Source organism: Notamacropus eugenii, chromosome 2, assembly GCF_028372415.1.
Source record: "Notamacropus eugenii isolate mMacEug1 chromosome 2, mMacEug1.pri_v2, whole genome shotgun sequence".
NCBI classification, from domain to species: domain Eukaryota; kingdom Metazoa; phylum Chordata; class Mammalia; order Diprotodontia; family Macropodidae; genus Notamacropus; species Notamacropus eugenii.
Genome location: NC_092873.1, coordinates 153,973,930 through 153,995,348, shown reverse-complemented (window position 1 = coordinate 153,995,348; position 21,419 = coordinate 153,973,930). Strand labels below are relative to the sequence as shown.

General features: G+C 38.1%; 1 long non-coding RNA gene across 1 annotated transcript in view; it reads left to right on the top strand.

The window, feature by feature from the left end:
• The first annotated feature begins 13,593 nt into the window (after positions 1-13,593).
• LOC140526461 (uncharacterized) overlaps positions 13,594-21,419 on the top strand; it is a 104,564-nt gene continuing 96,738 nt past the window's right edge. Inside the window, exon 1 of the long non-coding RNA XR_011974382.1 lies at positions 13,594-13,706. This is a non-coding gene — a long non-coding RNA (uncharacterized lncRNA). The remainder of the gene's footprint in view (positions 13,707-21,419) is intronic.

Below are 21,419 nucleotides of genomic sequence, written 5' to 3'. Positions count from 1 at the left end.
TATTATTCTTTATTTAAGGTGAGCATGTTTCTCACTGTTGGGGGCTTTTTAAATGGGTTCACATCATGATTTTATGAAGGTTTAGGCCTATAATTGTATAGATCAAAGGGATGCCCACCCAAATCAAATTATTGATCTTTTATAATCCAAAGTTTTAAGTGCTATATGCTAGATAAAAATGAAAAAATGTAAGTAAAAGACAAATTTTTGTTTCCATGTGAGGTTCGTATTAGGACATAAAATAATGTGGTTATGTTTTCATCATTTAAAAATGAATTAACCTTTTAAAATGCTCAAATGACATTAAAAAATATCGAGGCCTACCTTTTTGACGGTGTTGATATGAGTCATGCAGTATAATTATATTCAAAGAATTAAAGTTGAAGGTCACTCAAAGGGTAATGGAGAAGCATATATGGTGGATGTCATTAGGCTGTAGCATCTTATTAACAAAGAATTGTGTGAGAGAAGTGGCAAAAAGGATATCATCAGCTATGGTATGAAAGGACATATAGCAGGTGCTTAATAAATGTTTTTTAATTGCTTGGTTGATAGGAAAATGGGTGGGCTGGTCAGAGAGAGAGAATGAGGGACAAAAAATAAATACTCATGTACTTCATTATTATTTACATAATATCGAGAGTCCTAGGAGAGGATCCAAACATGGGATCCTCTTAGGAAGATTTATAGGAATAGAGCCAGAACAGTCCCACAGGAACAAAACAAAACAAAACAAAACACTGCACCCTGCCCCCCCCCCCCCAAAAAAAAAAAGTGTGGATAGTTTCTAATCTGAACTCATATTGATGAGGTTCACAGACCCAATGAAATAAATTCATTTGTAGGTATTAACAAATTGAATCCCTGGAACGTCTTCATATAGGGGACTGGTATCCTAACATCCTTTCTTTGATTTCCTTAGGGGGACAAATGCCTAAGTAAATTCAATAAAGTATTTTCTACACTGAAAAAAGAGTTACAAAAATGAGAAACATTTATTAAGGGCTATAACATGTAAGCTACTGTCCTAATTATAACTTTCAGACATCATTCAGAGAGTCAAGCAAGCAAATAATCAACAAACATTTATTAAGCACCTACTATACGGCAGGCATTGTTCTAGGTGTTATGGATACAAACACAAAAAAATGAAACAATCTCTACCTTTGAGGACTTTATAGTCTAATAGATATTTTTGTCTAAAAATAGTGATCCAAATCCCAGCTCTGTGTGACACTGGACAAATTATTTCCCCTCTACGAAACTCTGTTTCTTCAGTAATAAAATGAAGGTGGTGGGATTAGATGACGTTGGAAGATGTTACTTCCAAGTGTAAAGCTTTGTATGATCCTGCACTTTTACTTCACAAGTAGAGTTATTCCTAATATTTGAGAATGGAACCAATCTCTCTGGGGCTCCATGGTATGAGTACTGGATGACTGAGACTGAACAATGAGAGAAGGAGGAAGAGGAGAAAACACCACCATCTGGTAGCAAAAAATAAATAAATAAACACCTAAGGCTTGTATTACATATGATCAACACAGGAGGGATTGAGTCTGGCTGCCTCGTAAGCCAGAAAGTTTATAATGCCCTATGTACATTTTTCAGGTTGCTTATTTTTCTTTTGTGCGAATTCCCCACATTTTCCCCTCCAAGCATTCTCTTGATATTCATTTTAAGTAAGTTTCTGCTTGTATAAAAATGTTAGCAAATAGGAGAAGTCTAAACTGTGTTTTAACTTTCTCTCTCTTTCCATATGATATCCCCTGACCAGACTCATGATGCCTGCTCCATGTGAGCTATGAAATGATGCTTTCTCTTCTCTGTCTCCAATCTTCTCAATTCCTTACATGACATGGACTTGAAGGCCCTCACTATTCTGGTTGTCCTCCTTTCTGTTCTCCAATCTATCAATGGTCTTCCTTCTTTCTTGCCTCTGTCTCTTTATCCATTTCTCCTTTATCTCTTTCCTTCAGTAAATAGTTATTGTGCTGATTGTATGTGCAATAAATAGCCCTGGTGTTCAAAAGACTATACCTATAGAGTAATATCTGATGGATTCTACCAAGTGAAGGCATTGGGTGCAGGTCTATGAAGAGATTTCATTTGTTATCCAAAGACCAACCTATGTAAATGTGAAGAGGCTAATCACAATAAAGTTGGGCACTAGGCAATGAATTATTTGACGAGGGATGCCCAAGAAAGTCTGTAGCTTCCTTCAAAGGAAATCTCACTATTCTGGTTGTCCTCCTTTCTGTTCTCCAATCTATCAATGGTCTCTTTTAGCAAGCTGTTGACTTGCTTTTTTCATGATTTTCTTGCATCACTCTCATTTCTCTTCCCCATTTTTCCTCCACATCTCTTACTTGATTTTCAAAATCCCTTTTGAGCTTTTCCATGGCCTGAGACTATTCCATATTTTTTTGGAGGTTTTGGATGTAGAAATCTTGATTTTTATGTCTTCCTCTGATGGTATGCTTTGTTCTTTCTTATCCAAAAGGATGGAGGAAAATACCTTTTCATCAAGAAAATAACCTATATTCTCATTTCTTCCCTTTTTTGGGCATTTTCCCAGCCGTTTACTTGACTTTTGAGCCCTTTGTCAAGTGGAGGGTATACTCTAGGGACCTGTAACTTCTCAGTTCCTCCAAAGTGGCACAATCAAGGGAGAGGAGTTTACTCCTCTACTCGCCTGCAGTCTGGTCTGGGAGCAACCACAAGCTTTTCTGCCCTGGAGCCTCAAGTAGCTCCACCATGTTGGTGCTCCTCTTCACCCCAGGACGGCCCCTCAGGACTGAGATCCAAATCAGCTGCTTGATTCCCCCAGGGTCTTTAGGCTGAGGGCTCCAAAAGTGGATACTGCTGCCACACTGGCTACTGCCGCTCTGGGGCCAGGGCTGGGGCCAAACCTTGCACCCTTCTCACCCATGTGAAAGAGCTTTCTCATTGATCTTTGAAGCTGTCTTTGAGGTTTGTGGGTTGAGAAATCTGGGAACTGCTGCTGCTACCTGGGATTCTGCACTCTGTAGCCTGCTCAAGTCCTGTTCTTTCCAAGTGGCCCAAACTGGGCTGTGCTCCACTCCTATGCCAATGTGGTAGACCTTTTCTGTCAGTCTTCCAGGTTGTCTTGGGCTGGAAATCTCTTTCACTTTGTTGTTTTGTTACTTCTGCTGCTCCAGAATTTGTTTAGAGTCATTTTTACAGGTATTTTATGGGCTGTGGGGGTAGAGCTAGAGCAGGTCCATCTTTCTACTCTGCCATCTTGGTTCTGCTCCCTACTCTTCCTTTTAAACACACATGTCACATCTAACTTGGAGTTGGATCCCCTGTTTTTTCTCTGTTATGCCTTCAGATATACCATCCTCTGTGTGTGTGTGTATGTGTATGTGTATTAACCTTTAGCCTCTGTGGAAATACTTCCTTAATTCATATTTCTAGTCCTAGTGTCTCCCTTGAGGTTTAGTCTATTATCTCTAATTACCTTCTGGAAATTTCCACCTGGATTATCCTACCCTCAAAGCAGGACTAAAACTGAATTCCTTATTTTCCCTCCCATCCAAAAAATGAAACAAAAAGAAGCAAAAAAAATATCTTTCTTAGTTTCCCATTTCTATTGGTAGCATCACCATTTTCTCAGCAGTTCTGGCTTAGAACTTTGAAATTTACTTTGACTTCTCTCTTTCCTTCCTTCTCAGTCAATTCAATGAAATCCAATACAAGAAAGACTTATCACACATTTTTTATTCATCTACCTACCTATCTATCAATCATCTATCTACCTACCATCTATTTATTTATCTATTGGATTTCCCTATCTTGTCAGGTTAGAAGTAAAGTGGTCCCTACTAGACTTCACCCCACTGATGACTGACATGGAAACTTTGATCAATTCCATTTCTAACTGTATCAGTAAGCATCCAACATACACAAGGGGACTGCTATCACAAGTTCTTAGATCTGCATTTGTAAAAGGAAAGGCAACTTTTGAGGGGTTAACAATCACTTTTAATCAAGCACATGTATCATTCCTTTAACCAAGGACATTTTTATTCAGTTAATTCAGGGAGTCAGCACTTTGAATTTCAAAGAAAATACAGAAAAATCAAAAGATCAACAGACATGGCTTCCTCTACCTGAATTCAATAGACAATTGGACCCCAACTGTCTGACCATTGTTACCAAAAAGGGAAGCATGACATCTGGGTTCTTAAAGCCAAGGGGCTCTTTAGCAGCTTCCTAGAGTCCTCATGTGGCCAAACAAACACTTCCAGTCAGTAAGCCCCAAAGTAATCAACAGACATGGTTTCCTCTGCCTGACCACAATTCAACAGACAGGTATAGCTGTCTGACCATAGTTACCAGAGAGAGAAGCATGGCATATGGGTTCTCAAATACTCAGTTCAGAGTATTTATACCTTTTTTAGAGTCAGAGGGTGTCACAACCCTTTGATCCAGTGCCTCAACAGAAAGAACAAAAGGACCCTCCTACAAAACAACTCCCCTAATCAAGCTTCCCACAATGGGCAGGTCCATCAATGCATGGGAAAGATCTTTAATGACTTAAAAAAAAATTAACAATACAAATACATGCACTGTTTCTAGTTAAAGAACATCTTTCTGTGCTTTACTCTTTGTAAAGAATCTTGATTGATAAAGGCAAGATTCAATCAGAGCCACTTGGTTTTACTAAAATAAAAACAGCAAAAGATCCTATTTTGATTGCCATTGCACTGACCTGGATTGTTTTACCCCACTTTAGGCAGCTTGGTGACCCCATTTCTCATGGGGTTCTGTGAAACTAAAAACTAATACCCCCCTTTATTTGTTCATAATAGTGCTGAATTTAGTGTGTACACTTGATAGTATTTAGCCTTACTACAGCTCAGAACTCCTGAACTCAATCAATACACCAACCTTGGCCTCTCATTGCAGAGACTACAGGCATACACAACTATGCCTAGTTTAAGCATTTATTATTCACCAGGTGCTGGGTATTTTGGATATAAAGACAGATATGAAAATAGTATCTGTTCTCAATGAGCTTTTACTCTCTTGGGGGGGGTGGGAAAAACACATTCATAAATAGGACCACAGCATTAAAAAATAGAGAATAAATTCAGGAAAGGGGTGACTTCTTTCAGAATTGGAATGATCATATAAGTCCCTTGAAAAGGTAACTTTTGAGCTGAATCATAAATAGACCTAAGAATGGTCAGTTCTTAGGCCATTTATTCATTCATGACATCTTGTGTAATTTTTGTACATGTCTTTATATACAAATTTTTTGAAGCATAAACCCAACATACTATAGGCCACCTTCTGGTTGTAATGTTTTCAGGGTTCTGATGGACTTATTAACCCTTCCCCCCAAAAAGCTCTGTTTTGGTTTCCCATGTCTATCAGGGGTATCACCATTTTCTCCTTGAAATTCACTTTGACTTCTTTCTCACTCTCTCTCCTTGTCCAGTCAATTACCAAAGAATTTCAATACAAGGAGTTATCAAGTATTTAATTCTTACCTCCTGAACAATCTGACTTCTTTTCTTGCCATGTATGAGAACCAGAGAGAGATTAAGCAATTTGCTCAAAGTCACAGACAGTAAGTAAAAGAACTCAGATTTGAATATAGACCCTTTAATACCACTATTTTTTCCATCGTATGGAATCATCTGGTCCAACCCTATTCATTTTAGATATGAGGAAACCAAGTCCCAGAGAAATGAAATTCCTTTTGCAAGATCACACAAGCAGTAGGTGATAGCTTTAAGTTTGAACCCAGGAATTCTATGTCCAAATCCAACATTCTTCTTACTGTAGGGTACTGCTTGTATTGTTGGGTGTCTATGATGTCAATTCCTTGCAACTCTTTTCTTAAAGAACACATTCATGGTTTACAGGTATAAGATCTCAAAGAAGTCATTGAAATTTGACTTCTTGACTATGAACCATATTTTCCAATATAATTTTCACCTCATGCTCATTTTTGCATTGATGTTATAAAGTAGCAAGATAGATATTGACTTAATTTGAAGGATCTTTTATATTTTTCCTCTGTATCTTTTAGAGGATTTAGAAATGATTAGGAGGAGAAATGGAAGGGATTGTGAATATAGGCAGCCTCTTCAAGGAGTTTAGCCACAAGGGAAGGAGAAATGCAGGGCAGTAATTAGGGAGGATGATTATATTGAGAAAAATGATTATTAATAACTAATTAATATCAGGGTGTGTGGGGCAGATATAGGGTTTTTTCCTCTTCCTATTTCCTCACTCAGAAACCAGCCCCTGTAAGTTATTCTGGTAGACTCCAAAGGACAGGGCTGAAGATGCGATTGGATTAACGTTCTCCTAAGTCTTGGGCAGGACACCACCCAACTCAGAAAGATTAATTTAATTTAGGTGAATTCTGGCTAGTTGTTCAACTAAGTAGCTGTTTCTCCTTTGTCCATGACACCAGGCATGATTCCATGTCTTGCAAATGAATTAGATCTAAGTGAGGGAGAACTGTGCAAAGTCACCAGCCTCACTTTCTCCTCTGGAGTCATCTGGGTTTAGTGGCCAGATATGTATTAGAACAACTGGAGATGGCCCAGGGTGCAGTAGGGGACTTAGGCTTTTTTAAACTAAGACCTTAAACAGGTATCAGTTGACTGAGGCAGTGCTCATTCAGTGATTAAGCCTTAATAGAAAATGAGGCAGAGAATGGCTTCTTTAAAAAAAAAAAATACATCTGGGAAGGGAAGACTGACAGGGTTTCTGGCCCAAACAGAAACAATTATTATTTGTCTTCATTCTAAGCCAATCAGAGCCCAAAGAGTGACCAAGTAGGCTTGTTCTGGGACCAGAGTGATTTGGGGTTAACGCTACATAAGTGGTTTGGGTGGAGGTGGATCTTTTTGTCTAGATTGCCTAGGCATATGGTCTGGTTAGAGATGAGTCTCTTTGTCCAAGAGTGACATAATCAGTCATGTCCCCCAACCTCTCATTAGAAGAAGCTCAACTCTCATTATAATATTCATTCTCTCCTTAGTTGTTAACCAGAGTTAATTTCCACCTGTAGGGAACACCCACGATTACAATGGTATTTTAAGCTTTCATGAGCCTCCAAAGTTTGTCTTTGGCATCTGACAGGGTCACTGAACCTCATTTTATTATCTGCTAGCCAAAATTAATAAATTGATTATTAATTACCCAAGAAACTATGTCTCTCAGATTTTCATTCATCACAAGATCAGGTGAGGGTCATACACACATATGTATGTGTGTACAAACATGAGGAAGACATGGGGATGTTTGTAAGCAGGAATCAGGAAAGAGTCCATAGATAAGCAGAGATTAAAAATTAGAAATAAAATGGGAATTACAGTGGGGACAGCCTACTGGAGAAGACAGTTTAGAATATGGTTTCAAGATCTAAACCTTTCCAGACTAATAGAATCCTCTAGCCTAGCCTTCAAAATTCAGTTACATGTATCCCATGATTTGGTTTCAGAATAAGTCCTTTGTGAATGCTGCCAAATTAATAAGACATGTAACTGAATGAGACTTTAGACATTTTCTAGGTCAACTTACTCAGTTTTCATCAGTTAAGTGACTTGCTCAAGGTTACAGACACAGTAAGTAACAACTACAGTAAATATGAGCACATTCCCAACTCCTTCACTTTTCAGAGGAGAAAACTGAGTAGCAGAAAGGTTAAATGATTTACCAGGGGTGACAGAGTTAGTAGGTTTCTAAGATAGAATTTGAACCCAGGCCTTCTGACTCCAAGTTCAGTCCTATATTCACTATTAACACCTTCATCTATAAAGTGAGAGGATTGGGCTAGGTGTCCTCTAATGTCCTTTCCAACTCTGTATTCATGAGAACATCACTGGGATTTAGTTTTCTCATCTGTAAAATGAGGGGTGTTGTATTAGATGATGCTTAAGGTCTTCTTCTATTTCTAAACTCTAAGACTTAAAACTAGATAATTTGATCTTAATTCCTAAAACCTAAATTTTGATCCTAAATGCTATGTCTCTGCTTTATGCAGATACAGATCATTATGTTGGAAAACCTGAAATAGTTTCCCACCATCATCTACAGGATCAATAATAATAGTTGAAATTTATATATTATGCTTTAAGATTTGAGAAAAGCATGCCCCATACTTTCTCCCTTTTTATCCTCATAATAACCTTATAAAATTAGTTAGTTCTACAGGTATTATTATCTGCATTTTACTGATGAGGAACCTGTGTCTCAGAGAGGTTTAAATTACTCTTCCATGTTCACATAGCTGGTGATTGTCAGAGATCAGATTCCAAACAAGGCCTTTCTGACTCCAAGTTCTTTCAACTATGCCACTCTTCCTCTACTGAATATAATTTCCTTGGCATGACATTTACACTTCTCCATGATCTGGATCTTATCTATATCAGCAAACTTATTTTCCACTCTTATTTTTGTAATAATCCCTTGAAGCCATACTGGTTTTCTCATTTCCCCTTGAACATATCGTTATTATTCCACCTCTGTATACTTGTTCATGCTTTTGCTACTCCCTGAAATACTTTTGTCCTTGTCAATCTGCAAGGCAGTTTTGGTTTATCCTAACTCTCAGCAGCCATTGGGTCATAGATTTAGAACTAGAGGAACCTTAGTGAACACTGAATCCAATGGCTTCATTTTACAAATGAGGTAATTGAGGCCATGGAGGTTGTCATTTTCAACAGCTAGTAAGCATCTGAAGTAGGATTTGAACCTAAGACTTCTTGACTTCAAATGAAATCCTTTATCTGCTATGCCATGATATCTAATTCCCTTCTTTGACCTCCCATGATGCTCTTTTTATAGGGTTGTACTGGTAAATATGTAACAACCAGCTTCCCCACTCCACTCCCTCCCCAAAAGTACCTGCAATAGATTTTTAAGTTTAACTTACAGAGTTAACATTTTATACTTCTCTTTTTTAAAGTCTGAAAATCAATGAAATAATAAATCAAACCCTTTCTGTATTGACTGGTGATCATCACGGTATGAATATGCACAATGAAAATTTCATGATCTTCTTTGGAAAGCACATCACTGATTCGTTATCACTTGTTTGTTGCTTAGCGTATACTACTTTGTACATGATATCTCAATTTAGAAAGAAACTGTCCCCAAAGTCAATAATAATTGCATTCATATAACACTTTAAGATTTACAAGGCACTTTACGTATGTGTGTATACATATATTTATACGTATCTCTATCTATGCCTCTCTATCCATCTATCTATCTATCTATCTATCTATCTATCTATCTATCTATCTATCTATCTATCATCTATCTATCTATCTATCTATCTATCTATCTATCTATCTATCTATCTATCATCTATCTATCGATCTATCTATTATCTTCACAGCAACCCTGGAATTATCTACCACTATTATCCCCATTTTACAGATTAGGAAACTGAAGCAGTCAGCGGTTAAGTGACTTGCTTAGAATCACACAACTAATTAAGTACCTGAGGTCTGAATTGAACTCAAGCTTTCATAACTTTACCCTCTGCACCACCTCACCACCTTTAAATTCAGAGCTAAGTTGCTATTTGAAATTTACCAAAATATTTTCCATTTTAAAAAAATGGTGGCCAAGGTTCCCCTGGTCAGTGAATCAGTCAATTAATAAAAAGCACATATTAAGTATCTACTCAGTGATAGACTGTGTGCTGGGGAAACATGTATAGAGAATGAAAAAATCTTGATCTCAAAGAATTTGCATTCCAACAAGAGAGGCAATAAGAGCACATATAAATATATCCCGAATAAATATAAAGAGAATAAATGCAAAGAATTACCAGGTAATTAGGGAAGGAGGACCCAAGCAGTGGTGGGGATCAGGAAAGGCTTCACTTTAGAGAAAGAAACAAGAATTCTTTCTTAAATGAAGAGAGTGTTTCTATGAAGGAAAGAATAGGAGACAACGCAAAACCAGACCATGGAGGGCTAGTCCATCCATAATAAATGTACTATTGGGAGTTCTGGGTCATGGAGACCAGAAACCATGCAGTCAGTGCATAAGGGAGAAGGAAAAGGAAGAGTTTCCTGTCTTCTTTTTGAGCTCAGGGCTAGCCAAAGGCAAAATTTTGAAATAGCCTAAATTTTTCTTTGGCCTTTTTCCACCTGTCTTCCCTTATTCCTCTCCTACTCCTTAGTGTCTTCCGAATGCCTTTATGTTGCATGAACCTTCATGGCATGCGAGTCCATTCCAAGTTGTGCATACAGCTAATTACGAACCTACTCTCCTCTTCCTCTACTAGCATTCTTATTGCTTCAGTGCTGCCAACCTCAGCTAGGTATTTGGAAGAGAGAAATCTAGCTGAACTAATTTCTATTGATGTAAGCTAACCCCTTAAGGATCTCAGAGGTATTTTCATTTGCTGAAAGAGGGATGCTTCTTGACCCAAATAAATTTCTAAATATAATTTCAGAGTAAAACAAATGAAACAGTAAAATATTCATGAAGTATGGAAAAATACATGTTTGAGTAGGGAGATCCCAGTAGCCAATCCTGTTTAGGAGTCAGCCCAGAGCTATAGCTCAAATTAGAGGGTAGTGGATTGACACCATTAAATTTATAAAACATTTCCCCCAAATCTCCCTACCCACCCTTGGACTTCAACATACATATTTACTCCCCAAGAACCCTAACCACTCAGTTGTTCACTTCTAATGACCTGTTCTTTCAACTATTCAGTCACACAGAAAAATAGTCATACCCTTTATCTTGTTTTCACCCAAAATGTACCATATTAAACAATCCCAAAATCTCTTATCCTATCATAGTCTATTGGTTTTTCACTTCTGCCTCTGTCTTCCCTTGTAAAACCAAACTTTTTGTCTGTACCATGATGTCTAGTCTCTTGACCCTTTAATTCTTTTCCAGATCATTTCCCCTTCACTTGCCATTAACTTTTCTCCATTTTGACCCTTTGGTGAACCTGTTTAATTCTATACTATCCTCTTCTCTTTAATTCCTAACCCCTTTATTATTTCACCAATTATGCCCTGCCAAGCTTCAAAATTGGATTACTCCCACCATTTGCTACCTTTGCTCCTGCACATATATTGTTGAATGAAACGGGGAAAAATCATGGAACCATTCTGACTGAGGTCACTATGTTCCATAATGTCAACTGCTCCCATCACAGCTACTAAGCCATCCTTCTATACCTTCCATATCAACTCACTATCCCACTTTCCATAGCAGCTTTTTCAAACTTTTTCATCCCTCCTCAAACTCCCCATGACTCCTTCTCCTCCCACCCTCTCGGCTAAGAACCTTGCCTCATATTTTACAGTAAAATTGAGGCCTTTCTCTATGAGCTCTCCCTTTTTCCTTCTTCCCCATTTCATATCCCTTATGTGTTTTCTGTTACTATTTCCTCCTCTGCCCTTGTCTCGCATGATGAGATGGCCGCATTCTTTCTTAAGGTCAGCTAATCCCTCTATCTGAGATCATATACCATCCCATCTCCTCCAACAGATTGCCCCGTCTGTCCTCACTCTCTTATTTTTACTCTCTTTCTATCTACTGGCTTTTTCCCCTACTGACTGCAAACATGTAAACATTCATTTTCAAAAACCCCTCATTTTGATCTTTGTATTCCTACTAACCATCATCCTATACCTCTTCTGACTTTCATGATGAAACTCCTTGAAAAGGTTACCAATAATAGTTGTTTCCACTTATCTTTTCCTTTCACTCATTTCTTAACCCTTATAATCCTTCTTCTGACTTTGTCGTTCTACCAAAAATGGCTCTCTCCAAAGTCGGCAGTGATATCTCAGTGTCCTAATCCAATAACTTTTTTTCAGCCCTCGTTCTCTCCTGCCCTACTGCAGCTTTTAGCACTGTTGGCCACTCCCTTCTCCTTGATACTGCCTTCTCTCTAGGTTTTTGGGACAACACCCTCTCCTTGTTCTCCTCCTACTTATCCAACTGTTCTTTCTCAGTCTCCTTTGCTGCATCTTCATCTAGTTCATTCTCTCTAACCACAGGTTTATCAGATGATTCTGATCTCTTTTCTCTTCTTCCTCTGTACCCATTTACTTGGTGATCTCACCAGTTCTCATGTATTTAATTACCATCTTTATGCTGATGATTCTCAAGTCTACCTGTCCCATCCAACTTCTCTGCTGACTGTCATTCTCACTTCTCCAACTGTCCAGCAGACATCTTAGATGTCCACTAGATATTTTTAAACTCAACATGTCCAAAGCCAAACTCATTGTCTTTCTCATTAAGCCTTCCTCTCCCACCTTTCTTGTTATTGTAGAAAGCAACACCAGCCTTCCAGTTCATCTGGTTCACAACCAAGGAGTTATCCTCACCTCCTCATTATGGCTCACTCTACTGCATACAATCTGTTCCCAAGGCTGATGATTTTTCCTTTTGCAGCATCTCTCACATGTAACTCCTTCTCTCCTCTGACACTGCCGCCATCCTGCAGGGTTCAAGCTCTCATCACCTCACAGTGGTATTATTCCAATAGTTTGTTGTCTCGTCTCTCTCCATTTTAATTCATCCTCCAGATACTAAAGTGATTTTCCTAAAGTATAAGTCTGACCATTTTATTCTCCTACTCAATAAACTCTGGTGTCTCCCTAGCATCTCCATGTTCAAATACAAAAAATTCTCTGTTTGGGATTCAAAGCCTTTAATAACCTGCTTCCTCCTTCTCCCTTCCTAATATTATTATACTTTACTTCTCACCATGTACTCTTTGATCTAATGACAGTGGTTTCCTTGCGCAACAAGACACTCCCATCTCTTAGCCCTGGACATCTTTTGTGGCTGCTCCCCATTCCTGGAGCACTTTCTCTGCCTACTGCCTTTCCTGGCTCCCTTTAAATCTCAACTAAAATCCCATAATAAGGATTGAATGGTAGTAGGCAATTTCTACATTCATGTCATTCTGAATAGTGTAGAATGTATTTTTTCTTTTATCAAAATCAGGAAAGATCTGTTGGGCAAAAATGACTTAAATCCTCAGGACTAGGTCCTGATTTGGAACAAATAAAAGGGAAAGAGTGCACAAAAACACATACAAAGAAGAAGTGCACTTTCAGCGTGAGATCTGTAAAGCCCTGCTACAATAAACCATCTTCCTGCTATGTTCTCATATAAGAAAAAAAGGTAGGAAGCAGGAAACTTGCTTGGGTCAGCATCAATATGTGCAGATGTAGCTGCCCCAGCATGTTTCTTTAGAGAAAACTAACTTTTACCTAGCATTGGCCCAATATTCTTGTCCTGAACATTTCTTGTCCTTTGAAAATCATACAGGAGAGATACATATGTAGCCTCTGTCCTTGTTCCTTCTTTGTTGGATTTTTGAGTTGAAGTAGCTGAAGTTTAGCATTACAAGGGTGGCCAAAAATTGTTTGGCTTGACTGAATTTAAATGGACAGCGCATGTCATATAAGTCTTTAGTCCAGATCTATGAAGATACTTGGAACCTTGATCCCAAGAATATAGAACAATCCAGTTAGGCAATAAGGATTATTTAACTAATTCAGTTAGTGGCTACAATTTAGTTCAACATTTTTCCCCTGTTAGTCCCTTACCGAGTTCATAGCACTCATTGTGCTAGGTGAAAGTGATACAAACACAAAAAGGATACTAGTTCTGGCTATCTAGATGTTTACACTCTCTTGGGAGGACTACAACATGTAAGTAAATGAAAAAATATATACCAAGTTATTTCAACAGGGAAAGTGTCTTAGTAAGAAAGGTGATGGGATAGGGTTGTGGAGAGAAGAGATCAGAAAAGGCGTCCAGTAGGTGGCACCTCAGTTGTGTTTTGGGGAAAGTAGGGATTTTGTAAGGCAGAGATCAGGAGGGAGTACAATGGGGACTTGGGAGACTACTTATTAAAAAGTATAGAGATAGGAAAAAAGAATGTTGCATAAGAGTAACAGCCAGCAGGCCAATTTGACTAGAATGGGAAGTGCTTGTTGGGGAGTAATAACAAAATAAAATGCTGGGAAGGCAAGTGGGAGCCATGTTGCTGAGAGCTTTAAAAGACAGGCTGAGGATTAGATAATTGTGCAATGCATGACTTCCTTTTGGCTTTGCAAACCTGACAGTAGATGTGGATTTTTTCACATGGCTTTTCACTGTTCCTTAGAAATATAGACTGTAACAATAGTACCTTGTTTTGTGTATCCAAATGTGACTCCTTTACTCTGAGGAGCTCTAAGAACTTGCTGTACATGAATGTTCTGTGAATCCTTATAATTTCCTTATATGGTTGGAAGGAGCAGGAAAATATGAATGTAACCATTGATTCAATGGTCTAATTATGAGCTGCCAGAGTCTGGGGTAGGGGACACAGTGCTTGCTACGCTAGTGTGAGCTTTAGTTGAATGGACTAATGTCTAGTCAAGTAAGAGTAAACAGTAAGCCACAAAGCTGCATATGGTATACCTTCCCGTAATGCCAATTTGGGGTTTGGGGTTAAGAAGTTGGAGGAGGTGAAAGGGATCTGTACTGTAGTGGAAAGAACACTGGATTAGAAGTCGGAATGCCTGGGTTCAAATCCCAGTTTTTCTATTCACCACCTCTGTGACCTTGGGCAAGTCTCTCACCCTCTGTGGTTTTCAGCTTCCTCAAATGTAAATTGAAGGCTTTGGACTGCATGATCTTGAAGGTCCCTTCCAAATCTGGGTTTTAGGAAAGTAGAAGCTTTTTGCCAAAAAAGAAAAAAAAAAGTTTTCATGATAATGAATGTGCCCTTTACTATATTACTTTTAAGTTTTACTTAGGTTTAGATTTACATTTAGGTTTTATTATCAAGGCTCATTTGTAAGGTATATTGCCTGTATTATTACATTTGCAAAGGTTGGTTGGCATGTTGATACTCTCAGGAATTTGGATTTTGAACAAAAATCATCTCTTTAGAGGGGAAAGGTCACCTACCCTTTTCATAAATAAATTTCTTCAAATGAGAGCAAAAGTTTGGTCAGTACTGTTCAGGATGTGTGCCAGAGAGTAGTTAAGTCAACAAGCATTTATTAAGTACTCACTATGTGCCCGGCACTGTGCTAAATCATAAAGGACTAGATTTGAGATTATCTAATCCCTCTAAAAATGAGGGAAGTGACCCAGGAAGTGACTTGCCTAAAGCCATAAAGTGACAGAACTTGTACTGGAACTCTGAAATTCTCCTTAACTTTTCCAATTATTTTCTTTCATAGAAATTTACATACTTCCTGCTCATGATCTGATCTTTGCTATAGCATGTGTCACTCTAGATTTCAGCTTCCATTTTAGTTGTATGACAAAAACACATACATGTGACTTACATGTGTGGTATTCTCTTGAGGATGTTGGCTTGTATTTTGTCACATATGTCAATATCCTGTCAAGTGAGTTGGCCATTTGATGGTTCTCTACCCAGAACTATTCTTCCCTGTTGGGTCAGTCATGCACACGTAGCAACGTTTCAGGATTTGCAATATCCCTCTTGACCACTAGAGGACTCTCAAAGTTTTAGCCCCATTGTATAAACAAACCTGGAAATGCTTTCTTTTCTGAATGATAGACTGTGAAATGGTTGGGCTTCAAAATGAGATCTAACCTCTTGTTTTTCCAAGTTCTGGATTTTAATATGAAATGAAATATTAAAATATTAAATATATATTTTAACTCTACCCTCAATCCTTGAAAGTACCTCTCTCAGTTCTAACAATTGTACCCTTGTTGGTTCAAACATCTACCATGTGATCACAAAAGCAAGTAGAATGAATAGAATTTATCATGGAAGCATAGGATTTATGCTTTGAAAATGACCACAGAGGCTATAGAATCTAACCCAGGAATGACATATGTTCACATTTTATGACAATATTATGTATTCCCCACCCCGATTTGCCTCTTGCTTTGGTATGTCACCAAGGTCATAGGCAGTATCCATCATATTTCTTTCTGACTCATTCCTTTTGATAAGGTTGTGGACTCAAATGTAACATGTGTAAAGTTTTGACCTAGTTTTGTTGAAAGTGACAGCAGCTGCTAAGAATTATGTGAACAAGGCTCTTGCCTGAGTGTGTTATTGGCACTCCTAATTTCTACTCTCAAGGAAAGATATTTGGGGAAGAAGACAACATCCTCTGAATGTAAAAGCCTCCCAGACCTAAAGAAATGGTGGATGGTTGACAACGGAGGGGATAAAGGCAGTGTTTATGTTGGAGGCAAGATCTATGATAGGCTAGGTGGGATATGACTTGTTTTCTCAGTCCTGAAATGGGATGATTTCCCAAGAAATCCCATATTTCTTGGGAACTTGATAACCTAGAGGTGGTTACTAGATCCCTAAAAGCCACAGGCCATAATTTGGGAGACAACTGATATAGATTATTTTGGATCTTTAGGGATCTAGATACAATGCATGGAAATTTGTACACTCTGGACCTTCCAGGGTCACTAAAGTCCTAGCTTCTGTTCTTTCTCTCTGCCTCCTATCTATCTCCTTCTATCCCATCATTACCACCAAGATTCTACCTTTAACTCCTGCTTCTTTTTAACCTGTTTAACTATCTCTCATTTCTCCTTTTACCTGCTGTGACTGCATTCTGTCCCTATTGCCCCCTCAGGCTGCCATTCTGGCTCTTTCATCTACCACTAATCCATTGGTTTCAAATGCCACAGCCTGTGGTAAAGATGCCTTCCACATCTCTGTTCATAAACCCTACCCTCACCTACTTCTCTGGACATTCAATTCAATCCAACTTAATTCATGGGGTCATACATCTGGAGTTGGAAGTTTCCTCTTACAGAGAGAGAGAGAGAGAGAGAGAGAGAGAGAGAGAGAGAGAGAGAGAGAGAGGAGAGAGAGAGAGAGTTGTCCTTGGTTTTTATTTTAATTTTGTTTTTATAGACAGCTAAATCTAAACCTTTATTTTATATGGATGAAGAAACTGAGACCTAAGGGAATTTATCACACAAATATTCAACAAGCATTTATCAAGTAAAAGTACTCTCCTTAACACCATGAAAACAGAAACAAAAACAGAGATAGTTTCTTTCCATCAGGAACCTATATTCTACCAGAAGAAACAACCTGGCCCAGGCAAATAAATATGCAATGGGATGGGGTGGACTAGGGAGTGACATTAATAACCAGAGTCATCAGGAAATGCCTCCTCTTTAAGGTGACATTTAAACTAAGTATTGAAGAGAGTTAGCAGTTCCAAGAGAACTAAATAAGGATGGAGAGCATTTCAGGCATAGTACTGTGTGTGTGTGTGTGTGTGTGTGTGTGTGTGTGTGTGTGTGTGTGTGTGTGTGTGTGGTTTATGTGAAGACACATAGGTGGGAGATGGAGTATAATAGACAACAGCAAGTAGGACAGGCTGGAATATAGACTGTGTGAGGAAAAGAAATGTATAATCAGCTTGAAAAAAAGTGTTTTTTAAGACAGATCTTGTCACCGTTTCCAGCTTTTAATTTTCCCATAACTTTCATACCAGTATCTTTTCCCCACATAGTCCAGATAAGCCAGAGATTCTAATGAAATAGTCCTGTATGTGAAACCCTACTGAAATTTTTGCCCTGCCTGGTCCATGAAGTGTCAATCCTCTGGCTTGCTGTTAGTTTAGGTTCAATAGCTAAATGAAAGTGACAGTAGAGTATACAGTAGCAGCCATGGACAGAAAGGATAAGGATTATAGGAAAGTGGAATTTATATTTTCTTCAGATGCTTTTCAGTCTGATTCTTTGTGCCCTCATTTGGGGTTTTTCTTAGCAGAGATAATAGAGTGGTTTGCCATTTCCTTCTTCAGTCCATTTTACAGATGAGGAAACTAAGGCAAAGAAGATTAAGTGACTTACTCAGGGTCACACAGCTAGTATGTCTAAGTCCAGATTTGTACTCAGGGGTATTAGTCTTTCTGACTCTAGACTGGGTACTTTATTCACTGCACCACCTAGCTGCCCTGTAATTTGTATATGCCTTCCTAATGTTTTCTAAATTCCCTGCAGTGATGGCCTATGAAGGTTTTCAAGGGATAAAGTAAACATTAGATTGAATTAAGATCCAAAAAGAAAAGAAGAAATTTATTTTCCCCTATTCATTTCTTCTCTATCCTGAAGCTAAAGGATTAGAACAAGAAAGAAGAAATCTGTTTTGTGTTTGAATAATTCAAGACTACCTATAATATATCTACCCCTGGGTTTATCCTTATTACTTTGATTTTTTTTCTCCCCACTGCATTTTCTAACATTTTCTTATACACAGAAGTTACAGAAATGGGTGAAAAGAGCAATTCTTGAACTGTCTCCAGACTTGAAAGACAGTAGGCTTTCTAATGAAAAGAATATTGGCCCTAATATTAGAGGATTTGGGTTCAAGTCTTAGCTATACCACTTATTTACTATAGGGTTTTGGATTCAGAGAGGAATGTTTGTAAATGTTTAACAACTGAAAAAGGCAAGACTCACTTTCAGTTTAATCTGCATATTAATCTTTTCCCAATCACTTTCTTAAATTTAGCTGATCAACAAAAGAATGTCAAACCTTGATTTGTACTGTTTGCTGATTCCCTAATTATAAATGCCCACATGGAAAATTTAACAGTAGGTTTGCAAGTGAATTCTAGCTGGCTCCAGAACACCCCAACTTTGGACAAATGGTTTTCCCTTAATGATCCTCAGTTTGTTCAATTATAAAATAGAAATAATAGTAAGCATATTATCTGCTTCTCAGGGCTGCTATGGGGATCAGATAAGATAAAACATGTAAAATAATTGATAACTGTGAAGTGTCACATTAGCAATCATCGTATCATCATCATCTTCTTAATCATCATTATTCATTTCACTATTTGAATTTTACATCCAAAATTGCCCTTGTGAGTATGTTGACTCCATGATGTGATTTGAAAAGATGACTGACAGGGGCAGCTATTAAAAATTATCAGCCTACTGTGAATTATTCTTCCATTATAACTTTAATCTAGAAGGCCTTTCCATTGAGAGGTGAAAAATATCTTATCCCCAATATATTTCCTTGAAGGAAAAAAATAGGAAGAGACTCAATAATATACTAAGATAAAAGCCTAGTTACCCCATTTCTTGGGATCTGTCATCACTTCAAGAAATGGCCAAGTCAGAGCTTTTCAATAGTTTCTATACATATCCACAGTCCCACCAAGTGAACTGGGTCAGGAGGGTCATAATGAGTCCTGCCCATGAGCACATAGATTCTCCAGGATCATTCTTCTATCCCATATAGGAATATCCAAAGCAAGACTGACTGTTCCATCACATCTCAGGGTTCTCTGAATGCAGGTTATGAAGTTTCTCTAAACCTATTGCTCTTAAACCCCATCGCTCTTAAACCCCGAAACTAATGTATTATTTTTGATCATTTGATAGCATCTCAATATTGCTGATAACCAAGTGACATTATTTGGCTTTTACCAAGGGATTTTTACTGGGAAACTAGCCAGAACTGAAGTACCTATATATATAGGTTGTTTTACAGCTTGAATGACTCAGGCAGGTTGATCCTCAGGGCTGGCTCCTCACTGGGCTTAGTTCCTGGGAAACTATTTCCTGAACTCAAGGTCCTGGATCTCTGATTGATCTTCTGGTCATGTGACTCCTGATCCTATGCTGAATCTATGCCTGAAGCTTTTCATCTTTATTTCAGGATTTTGCATTTTTACAATCCTCAGAAAATCTGATACATTTTTGTATGCCCCCTTCTCCCTCCAACTGTGCTTAATCAGCATTCCATACATGGAAGTCTAGGGTACAACTGCTTGTGGGTGTTCAAGATGAACATGCCCCTGTTGTATCTCATCCCCTAGTTCATCATATAACACAAATGTTATGGCGTCCCTCTCTGTCTCCAATGTAATAATGTATCACCTTTTACCCAAGTATATAGACCCCTGTTCATTCTCTGGGTTTAGCTTACTCAATTCAACCTGCTCTCCCAATGGCATGTTTAGGTTCCCAGACATACACCACCATGCCATGGTTATGCCCAAATTTTCTCAGTCCTACGGGTAACTCTGTAGAAGAAAAAGCTACAAGACTACTCTACCTCTTCAGTTCCCATGAAATGTTTCTGTTTATAAAAATCAGCTCACAATGGCACTTTTAGATTTTAAACATAAGCATATACTTAGCAATAAAATGAAAGAAAAAAACTCAGGTATTCATATATTAAAGGAAATACACAAATGATAAAATATATCATGATACATATAATAAAATGGTAGTGCTTTTCTATTAAGGAAGTCAATATTGCTGGGGAAGAGTACCGCACACTCACAGGAAGATGGCAGGAACGTAGATGATAAAAGAAATACCATGACCTCAGGGCAAGTCACAGATCTGGACTTTAAGTTTTGGCATCTTGTTTTGTTCAGGAATATTAGCATCACATGAAATCACTTCTCCGCTAGCTGCAGCTGCTTTCCTGTTATTACTCACTCTCTTCTATATTCTAAGAGAGTATCGGCAAAATATTTCAACTTATAATCATCCTTAAAAGTATTTAGAATGTGTTATGTCTTAACTTAAATAATAGTGTCCTTTAAATGATGGAACTGCAAAGCTTACCAGGCCGGCAATCTCTAGGGAGTACAAGCCATAGTAGCCACCTTTTCACTTAGCAGCGCATTGTCTTGAACAATCAGGATAGAGCTCAGAAATATTGACTTGAATCAAGGCAAACTAACCTAATCAATTCTTTCTTACCTAGTAAAGCAACAGCAATACCATACTTCCCTTTTTTTTGTTTTTCTCTCTCAAATCAGAGGGAATCAAAAAGAGTAATATATAGTTCTGAGTTTAGCTGAAGCATAATAGATTTGGCTGTCACGCCTTAATTAAACCATGTGTGAATCTTCATGTCTCAAGTGTATTTCTTGTCAACATATTGTTGGATTCTGTTTTTTAACTGACCATGCTCTTCTGCTGTATGGATGAGTTCATTTCATTCACATTTATAGGTATACCTGGTAATTGCTAATATCTCTGTCTACTCTTACATTTCTCGTTCCTTCTCTTTACAAAGAAGATGGTCATGGGACAAGCGAGTACTTATGTTCTATGTTCTATACTTGTTCTGTGTTCTATGCTTGAAGGAATTAGCTTTGACTCACTTGCTCCTCTTTTATTCCTCTTACTTAGACCCCCAATCATAGCTACTTGTCTTTTCTTTCTTCTTAAATCCCTCTTCACAATTCTTCCCCCTAATGAACATAGTTTGTTTTGCTTATGACCAATTCTTCCTTCAATCCATCTTCCCCTTTTCTCTCTTCTTTCTCCTTTTCCCTTTCCCTATTTCTTTTTCTTTCCCTGTGGATTTTGATGAATCTCTATAATGACCTCTTCAAGCCCAGTTGTACATGTATGCTTTCTACCCT